Here is a 10,501-nt window from a genome sequence, read left to right on the forward strand (position 1 = left end):
CCACTGTGAAATGACTGTAAAAATCGCAACAAAATGAACAGTTTCTAAAACCCACTAAATTTGTATGTTAACCAGTTTTTATTTGTTTGGGTCGTCAGACCAAACAAATAATGGTAGCGAAATTTCAGACTCTAATGCTGTTAATTGCAAGTGCCGAAAGTAGTCCGCTTTTTACGGTTACTTCCCTTTATATGTAACACTTAGGCCGAAAATTTAGGGGAGATCACTGCGTAAATATGGTCACATGACAGGCGGATTAATTTTCAAGCAAAATAATTCCCGAATGGTCGAAGATTTCTAATATTGTTTTATTCTTTATAGATATACATGCTTATAGTAAGCGCCATGATTATTTACACAAGTGTTAAACAACAGTTAGCGTCGTTACAAACCCTAACTAGAATAATATGGTTTTCTTCAGGCCGTTAACATGTAAATCCACCGTGGCCGAGGGGTTTGCGCGCTCGCTTAGGAAGCGAGAGGTCTGGAGTTCAAATCCCAGTTAAGGCAACTCTTTTTTTTTCAAATTGTTTAAGTCAAATAAACATTGGATCGAATATCAGTGTTGCAATTAGTCTTATAGCCAATCTACTACAATTAAAACGCTGGAAAGCATTGGTGGCACTATACAAAAACAAATTGTTTTATAATCTCACAACCTTCACCTTTCTGACATTCTGAGACCCAAACAAATTCAGCGCCTTCTGTGCTTTGATTTATATTTGGCATGTCCTTTCAATTGGCTATATAGGTATAGTGTATTTATCGTCAATTTGTGCACAAGTATGTAAGGTACGGTGAATAGTTTTTAATCGGCAGGCACATGGATGAGACCTATTCGGAAATAGAGCCAACAGAGCTGGCTACCAATCGGAGGTTCGATACCTCCGCCGTTGTCGTTAACATAGGCATCAATAGGTTCCCTAAGGCTCTCGAGATCTGAGTCCGGGTTGGTTCCTAGCCATTATGCTGATTACTGAAGCTGCTGGAAACCAGAATCCATTCTGATAAAATAAGTTATATAAGGGATATAAAGGTCGCCTACCTATTTATAATATGATTGAAAGCACAAGCGTTCGGCACATTTGTCTTGTCAATAATCTCCCCTTGATCACCAAGAAAACAATAAGATCCACTCTCCAGCACCCGTTTACTAAATACGTTGGAAAAAGTATAAAAATGAAAAAGCCTAAGGCTACACCACAGCGTAATCCAAAAGACAGTTTGAGATTATAATAGTTTTTCCGTTTTGTTGCTTAAACTGGCACACTGTCAGTGATTTTCGATAATAGGGCTCGAAAAACATATGGGAATGACCAATATAGAACGACAATGGGAAATATGTGGAAATATAAGTTAAGAACATATCGACCTTACGAGAATATCGCGAAAGACGCACACGACGCCACGCCGGGCGTCGGTCAATGACGTTACGTCACTTCTCTTGTTTTGTCTGAATATATTGATTTTGTATGTATAATAAATGCCGACAAGAAGGCCGAAAGATCGAAAGCTACAGTAAATATAGTATATATTATATATAGTAAACGGGTGGTGGAAGGTATTTTTGTTCTTGATGATCAAGGGGAGATTATTTCATGATAATTTGACCATTATTGGCAAGACATATGTGCACAGAGCATGCAGGTATGAACTTTGTGTGGGGGGAAGTTATAAAATGTATTTTTACTCGTCACGAAATACTCTCATATTTCAAAGTGAGTTGCCTCCCTTAGCTTATCAAATTTCAATTTTGCTCATGTACATACAGCCCATGTAATATAAATAGCTTTGATTGCGTAGATATATTAAACAATTTAGCATCGTTTTAAAGTCTCCTATTCTAATTTGCATAGTTCATTGAACAAGCAAATGTTCCGTCAGTGTTTTAGAACACCACATTTTCTTAATGTTAGTCTATAAAATAGTCAGACTTTACTTATGCCTGTGAGAACAACAAAACAAATATGACTAAATCATACCGTGCAAGTGGCCATAATCATTCATCCCTGTATTCCTATTTTTATATGTATACATTGTATTATTCTGTAATAAAAGATTATCTTTTTTTACTAGTACTTGTTTTAACAAGGAACATTATATTCATGTCCCATTTTTACATTAATTGCCTTGTGTGGCATTATGTCCGTCCAAGGGAATCTAGTAAGTGAACTGGTGAAAATCAAAATAAGTTTTCATTTTGCAACCTTATAATTTACGTCGCATGAACGATAAATAACTCGTATTGCTCAAGGAAATTTCTGTTAATATCAATCGGAATTTATCTATAACGTTCAATTGATAAAAAGAGAGGGATAGTTGAGTCAGAACTTATTAATTTATTCTTAACATTTTCCAATATCAACCGTTGGTCAATCACCGTTATAACAATCTTTTCTTTTAAAAAAATATATATAGTCTTCACAGCAACTTGACAATGAAAAAAATGAGAATAATGCCACTTTAATATTGAACAAAAATATTACGAAATATATTACGTCAAGAATAATGATCATAATTATGATATGAGTATTTTTTGTACGAAGAAAAGATGGTTTATTATTATCAAATATATTATTATAAGTTTAAAGGTATACATGTAATGTAATGTAATTACATCTTGCCAAATGACAAGATAGAAACCGATTGAAAATTAAGATTGTTAAAGGGACGCTGGTTATTTGAATGCTGGTAACGTCATAATGATTGCTACATTGGGTTGCCTTGACCCTAAGCCTTAGAGTGATGATCACAGTTACCTTTTGAAACAGTTTGGTTGTCAGATAAGACGTCGAAACTGCCAGCGTTCTTTCTGGTACTTTAACTAATTTGGCAGTCTTTATTTCTTGACTTCAAGAAAAATTACGTACTTATAAATATTGAGCATGAAATACTCGCTTTTATAAGAGAGATAGTTCTTTTTGGTGTTTTGTGGGTAGTTTGTATGTACATAGATGTACCGGTATGTGCATGTGTAGATATTCAATATTTAGACAGTTATCTTCAGTTATCTTCAGCTTTTTGTTGTTACTTTTTAAGAGCTTTTATATCTGTGAGTTTTGTTAATTAATAGTTGGCGTGTTCTCTTGAGTGTTTTGTTGATACTCTTATAACTGGTTAGATATCTTAACTTTGTGTATATTTAATACTTAAAGAGTTTGTTTTGTGGACACTATTTAAGTTCATAAATGTACCTGACTATGCAAGTTTTGGTCGATGTGGAAATGACCAATTATAACTTCCGAGATAACATCATAATATATGTTATAATCTAGACATGTAGGAACAATATATCATAATTCAAGTTGGCTCATTAGCCTAGTCAGATAGGTTAACTAATTTTAATTTTAGGGGGTCTCGTGACTGATTGTAATTTTATCATGGTGGTTAAGATCAAAACATTAAATATAATCGGTTTTAAAGATAGATGGTCGGTTTGTAAAGTGGACAAAGACCCCCACTTTAGGCCGTGTCATCGGCTTATAATGGCTGTCCCTTTTCTCTCTACTTTACCGCAATTAATCATTACTAAATCATCGGATAATCAAACCGATTACTATATTTAAAGAACATGTTATTTTGAATGATCTGGTATGTAAGATAAATAAATCAACAGATCAAATATTGAAATCCTTGTATTATAATGTATTTAAATCACATTTGTATTTTCAAGATTATAAAGTGCACTATCAGGATTTTAAAAGTAAAGAAATTAGTCAAAACAAATACAGTAGTTTAAAAGTCGACAATAAAAAAGGAATAATATCGCCAAATGGCGTAGTATTAGATAAGAGCCTCGCAATTACAAAATCAACATAATGGGTTTGCGACCAGCATGGATTCAGACCAGCCTGCGCATCTGCTCAGTCTAATCAGGATCCATGCTGTTCGCTTACCAACTCTATTTCATGTGGATAAACTGATAGCGAACAGCATGGATCCTGATCAGACTGCGTGGATGCGCAGGCTGGTCTGGATCCATGCTGGTCGCAAACGCACTATGTTGGTTTCGTCGTGACGGGGCTCATAATTACTTGCTTGCTGACATACAGACACAGAAAGTCTGACATCGACTCATTACCTATATATATGGGTAGCTTTGGTCATTCGATTCTAAATTTGAACCCTACGACGGCAATATATTTTGAAAAGACTTAGTTCAAGACAACATTACTAAAATATTCTCAGCAGTATGGGTTACGTAAATTCCGCCTGGCATATAAATTCTTAACCAAATTAATATTTCGTACATAATTTTAATGAAGTTTCTGGGATGTGAATCAAGTATTGGTAGAAACTATTGCCGTATGCTCACATAGTGATGTCGCTAGAAAGCAGGCATAAATATTGCAAAGCAATTTAAAGTTGCTATTTTGGGTTTGAGTTTAATAACAATAATTATGGGAGGAGTGCCTTCTTAGATCCGCTAATAGTAGACTTTCTACGTGTTATGTTTCAGTACTAATGCAATGTATATTACATAAAATGTCTGCAGTGAAATACTTTAGCCTGTTGGGGTAATGATTGAACGACTGTGTACAAGTTTTTGTAGACAAAATGTTTAACTTCGTGATTAAAAACAAACTTTGTAATGTATGATTTGAAAAATCTTTAAACACATAAAAAACAACTTGTAGTTGTTATTAAATACAACGAAAACTAAATCACAGTTATAAGAACAAAAATATCTGTGTAATTTATCACTGCGGGGTTTTAAATCGCTGACGTTTGTCTAAAACTGTTATTTTATTTATTACTGCAAAACAATTTATAATCGGCTCATAGACGATAAACGTTGGAAGGAACAAAAGTCGAAATTGGTTGATCCTCATAACTCTGGCACCAAGTTATTTCAGGACCGTGAGGCATTATTTGTCACAAATTGTGATTTAATACCACCTTATTTAAGATTAATAGATTAACAACAGGTCGATAATCGGCCAGTTTTAGCAAAGTATAGGGGTCGAGCCAACAGGCCATTTCATATCTTGTTAGGTCTTAGATAAAATAAAGATTAACGTCTGTGCCAATGCTCTGAGAAACGATCACGTGTCAACTTGTGAATCAGGGATCGTTTGTGATTTAAATCTCGTCAACACTGACCGTCAAAGAATTGAGATAATGTCCTGCGTAGGTCCTTCAGTCACCAAAGTGGTCTCTATTTGTTTTTCAACTACATTTGGTGTGAATAAACCAGAATCATGGTCACCCTTTGTGTTATATTTGGCGCTAAAAGGTAATTCCTAATCTGTAGATGACGTTCGGACAAACCACAAGCAAGCAAAGCGTCCAAGTCACTTTGAATTTAATATAGGCATATATAGCCAAGCATTAGTTTCATAGAGTTTGCGTAATTAAATTGGATGGACAACGTCTTTTTCTTTAATTCTGTTATAGACTTTGCTTCAAAATATAGCCCAATTTGTGTTTTATTTCATTAATAGGTCTTCTTTTTTAGTATTTGGTTATTCTATTAGGCTCAAAAATCTATTATCAACCTATAAATAATGTTGTAAATGTAGGTATTTAAGCACATTTTTAAAACACACTACGATTTTTTTATCATTCAATTCTTACAGGTCTAATTGTAAGAATGCTATAACTGGTTTAATATGAAACCTTAGAAAATACCAATATAGTTTCTGGCTTTTTTCTAGGCGGTAAACCAGAAATTCATAAGAAATAAAAGATAAGAAAATACAGTGCATCTACTTTACTTTTATTCTAATTCGCCTAGGTAATAAAATTTTAATCAGATCTGTGAAGCAAAAATGATGTTTGAAGTCATAAACTAATCGCAAACCAGGGAGCTTTCTGTCTGACATGTCAAAGGCGCAAGAAACTTTGACTCCTTCGTAAACGCCAAGAAGCAGACGTACGCTCACCTTGCTATTGGTAATAAAATAAAGAAAAAAAATAAACGAATTAATTGTTTCTTTTTTTTATTTTATTCTTTTTCTCTTCTTTTTTTCTTCTTATCCTTTTCTATGAAAAAAAATGTTGAAGTTGAGTGCAGCTTATAACGGAATATATTTGGACACATGTCATGACCTTGTTTAATTACTGATCAGTGACCACTGAACTGGTCACAGGTAAAGGACTAGAGATAGGAAAACTAACATCGTCAAAATAATAAATAGAGGATATTTATGATTTTTTTTCTGTAAATGCAGGATTAATTTTCATCGAGTGGTGTGAAAATAGAATGAAAATATATGAGCCGCGTCATGACAAAACCAACATATGTATTTCATGAGCGGCGGTAGCCACGAGTGAAATATGATGATTTTCATACCACAAACTGAAAATAAATCCTGTAGTTATAAAGAGTGTACTTTCTGTTTATTATATAAATTTTTGGGTATTACAATTTGAAAAACTTTCATTGAAATGTTGTGTATGCTGAACTTAAGAAAGTAGTTCGGCGAGACATCAGTGAAAATAAGGAAAATTTGTTTCACTGCAATGAAAAATAAACTTTTACAGTGAAAATATTTCTCAATATTTCATTTATAAGTATACGATAAAATAGACTATTGTTTTCGTTACAATTAATTTGTTAATAGCTATTAGATCTGTGACTACAGAAATTAATCAAACCCATGGCGAGACATGTGAATTAAGTACAGTTATGACATCTTTTTTAAGATAAAACTTTTATATTATTTTCAACAAGAAACGCTTAAGGTTTGAATTCGCTGCCAGAAGTTTACCTTGCACGCCCAAGTCTATAACTGCGCCGAAGAAGTTGGTATTTCGACATTTGAAGAACATCCAGAGTGGAGAACGTGACCCCGTATGGCTTTCTATACAAATTATCTTGTTTGACTCACTCACCATACCAATCTCGATTTCAAGCACAGCAGTGAAGTATCAGATTGGTGAAAAGAAAACGAGTTTGTTACTATTTCATCCACAGTATGAATTACAAATCTACTAGTAATAAATGAGGCTCACGGAATGTAATGCTTCATAGTTTATCAAATAAGTTCCCATGAATGAATCTTTCATTTTTATCGGCTTAATTCGGGTATATCTCCTTCAAAAATACTCCATAGCCGTCTGCTCGCACAAGTAATCAATTCAATGTCCTGGCCCCGTAAGACGGAGAAAACATGTGGAGTCCGATAATTAAACTTTTTGTATATACCGAGACAGTGTATAAAAAATACGGCACCTTACACTCTAAATTAATTAAGATAGTTCATTTTGCTTTCAGACGCTTAAAATTCAAATCAAATACATGTAAATACTAATGAATACAAAGATATGAAAGATAGGCAGTTTCATTCACAATCTAAGAGGATCTGTTGAAAGGGAAGTTTGTTTTCGGGTTGGTATATGTATGGCGTGCAGGTGTTTCAATCGAGATGTTAAGAGTTGCGTGGTCATGCCTTGTTTGACAACAGCCTGCTAGTTAATGTTGATTTTATTCACAGTACTGCTAAATTGTTGTAATTCGATGCAAATGTGTTATATAATGCACCGACAATTACGTTCAATTTATCAACATTAGTTTAAAAGAAGTACCTGTTTTATAACATAAGAAGTGTATTACTCGTATTTATTATACCTTTTCAAATTAAGATTCTAACTTGTCATGATAAGCTTAAACCCTTAACCTGCTGGCGGCATCCACGTGACCAGTGTAGACCAAGATCAGCCGGCACATCCGTGCAATTCGACCACACTCTGAACTATGCGCTATTCAAATGAATGGCTAAGGACAAGACTATTTGAATACTATAGTATCATTGTTTTTACACCCCCGACTCTAGGAAGGGGATTTAGATTTTCTCTTTTTTCCTAATATTTCAGTGTATTGTCGTTTTGATGAGTTATAACGGAGGCATATAACATGTCATTTCAGAATCGTATTCTATTTGATATATATGATTTGAACATGCTGGTCTTTCAAACAAGAGAAAATAACATTCAATACATCGATTATCTACTACTTCATACAATGCCCTATGATAATTTCAATATTGGTTTAATTTAAAGATCATAATCATATAATCGCTATTCTTTGATTGTCTGATAAACTAATGCTCGTTGTGAAAATTCAAAACATAGCGAGCCTTTCAGTTTTCTCTATATTTATATTTTCTATTTGTTACATTCAGTGTGTCATAATTTAGAGGCGGTTAACCTACAGGTGATTCGTCTTGGCATTAAATTATTGCCCGACCTACATGAAGCGTTTGACTGGGTGTGAAGTCCGTATCTTTTTATACCATCATAAAAATGACCCTCTTTCACTTAAATCTGTTTCTGTCACATAACTCATATTTATCTGAAACTGCGTATAAGTTATAATTGTGAAAGGGGACCTATGTAATGTTAACCATGATTCAGCGTCTGTCATTTCTCGGTTTGTATTTCGATATGTCCGCGATTTATGCGCTTTTCTGATAATACATCTTTAACCTACTGGTTCTCCGCTTGACCCGAAACATGGTCATAGTAAAGATATGGTCTTACTTATAAATAACATTAATAAGAGAGTACACAAATGAAATATTTGAAGGCATTCTTAGACTTAAAATTCTGTTAGGAAAATCATACATAAATATTCATACTCTATTTGTCCAATCTGGGTATTTTTGTCCAAGGTCCAATGTACTACTATGGAATACATTTATGCTTCTATAAATTGCTTATTTTAATGCTTAAATTAAAGTGCTGAATAGGGCATGACCTTATAATGCAAATTATGAAATTTCTAACTTCTGTTACTGTTCATGAGCAATTGCATACGAAAGAAAATCAATCTGGTATATTTGTACTTCAATGATATACTAGTACTATGGTCTGTAAATCTATATTATATTTTTGACATTCAAGCAAATTTCTAAATAACACAAAATGTTTATTCAATTCTAAACGACAATCAGATTAATATAATGTATGTTTGTATATTGTATATAAAACTAGGAGTGCATGGCTTGCTATTTTAAGTTCAATGATCACGTGCTGATCTAGAAATCCAGGGTACGTATGTTCGACACCCTGCTCCACAATTATTAATACTAAATTATTTCGGATGAGAGTGGCTTTGAAACCGAAGTCCGATGTATCAGTGCTCTACATCAGGCATAACATAAACCAGGTTTGCCACTGGAACCGGACAACTGCTGTATTTATGTTATACCCCCAAAAAATAAAGCAACCAACGGTATACAGGAGCCGTCACAGATAAAGACAACCGATATGCGACTGTTTACAAATGAAAAGAAAAACGACTTGCTATTTACCAAGTGTTGCTTATTACAAGTACCTTTTTACTTTAATTATACTTTTTTATTTAAATGATTACCGGATAAAACCACAGAATACTTTGATGAAATAAGTATATCACCATGGTCTTAAAAAAGGGAATGTCTGATACTAAATATTTGAATAGAACTGATGTCATAGTACGCGAAAGTATTTGCTTTACTTCACACAATATAGAATCACTGAATGTTTGACAGAAACTGTTTATCACTTTTATGGGAAAATACTTGTCAAACAAAGATACAAACAGAAAATGAATGACCGATCGTGTAATAACATTGTAAATAAAGGCTGGAATAGCAGTAATATACATTTCCCCAAAGGAAAAATATATATTCTGAAACTAGATTGCATGCCAACGCCATTGTACTTTCAACTGTTATACAGAGAATGGTGAAGGTTTTTTTTTCATCTTTAGTTTGGCAATTACGTGTCCTTGGACATTTGACCAGAAATAATTGTAGAAATAATACATGTAATTATTTTCCAACAAAAAATAATATATAAAAAATCTTCCACCATTCTCTAACACAGTGTAAAAGTTATAACTTAAAGATACGCTGACAGAACATGGTGCAATTAGTAATAATTTTACTCTAATGACATCAAATTCCCTCTGGGAACTATAATCAATGTCAAAAATCTTGTGTTTTCGTAAGATCGCTTGTTTTAATCGGTTCATCAAATTGAATGCCGACAACGACTAAACAAAATGCTCTTTCAAATTATCGCTGATGATTTACACCTAGCCCTTATCGCGCGCAATAATCTTGCAGGAACAAATATGGCGGACAAGGCAGTTACAGACATGACAGTATTTTTGTTGTTTGTGATAACATTTGCAGTTATTCTGTCTTATAAATTATAATGCAACATTACAATTGTTAAATGGCTTGTCATTGTTTCGTTCATCCGTTAAACGACCGTAACGCTGCGGGCCAGTACTAGATTTAAAGTGTTTTACAGATTCTTTTTTATGATATAACTCGGTGTTCATGATGTTTCACAGCGAGAATACTTGAGAAAAAAGTACGTTTTATGTAACATTTAAATGATGGTTGTTTTTAGAAATAAGTTTAGTGTGAAAGTATTTACGTCCAAGAATCATAACAATATTCAGCCGAGCCGTGAAAATGAATTTTTTTTAAAAAAGCAATATATTAATTATATTTTGATGTTAATATTTCACGATGATTTCTTTTGAATTCAGTCAGAAAAGAAC

This window comes from Ruditapes philippinarum, unplaced genomic scaffold, assembly GCF_026571515.1.
Source record: "Ruditapes philippinarum isolate M1 unplaced genomic scaffold, ASM2657151v2 ctg428_1_1_1_1, whole genome shotgun sequence".
NCBI classification, from domain to species: domain Eukaryota; kingdom Metazoa; phylum Mollusca; class Bivalvia; order Venerida; family Veneridae; genus Ruditapes; species Ruditapes philippinarum.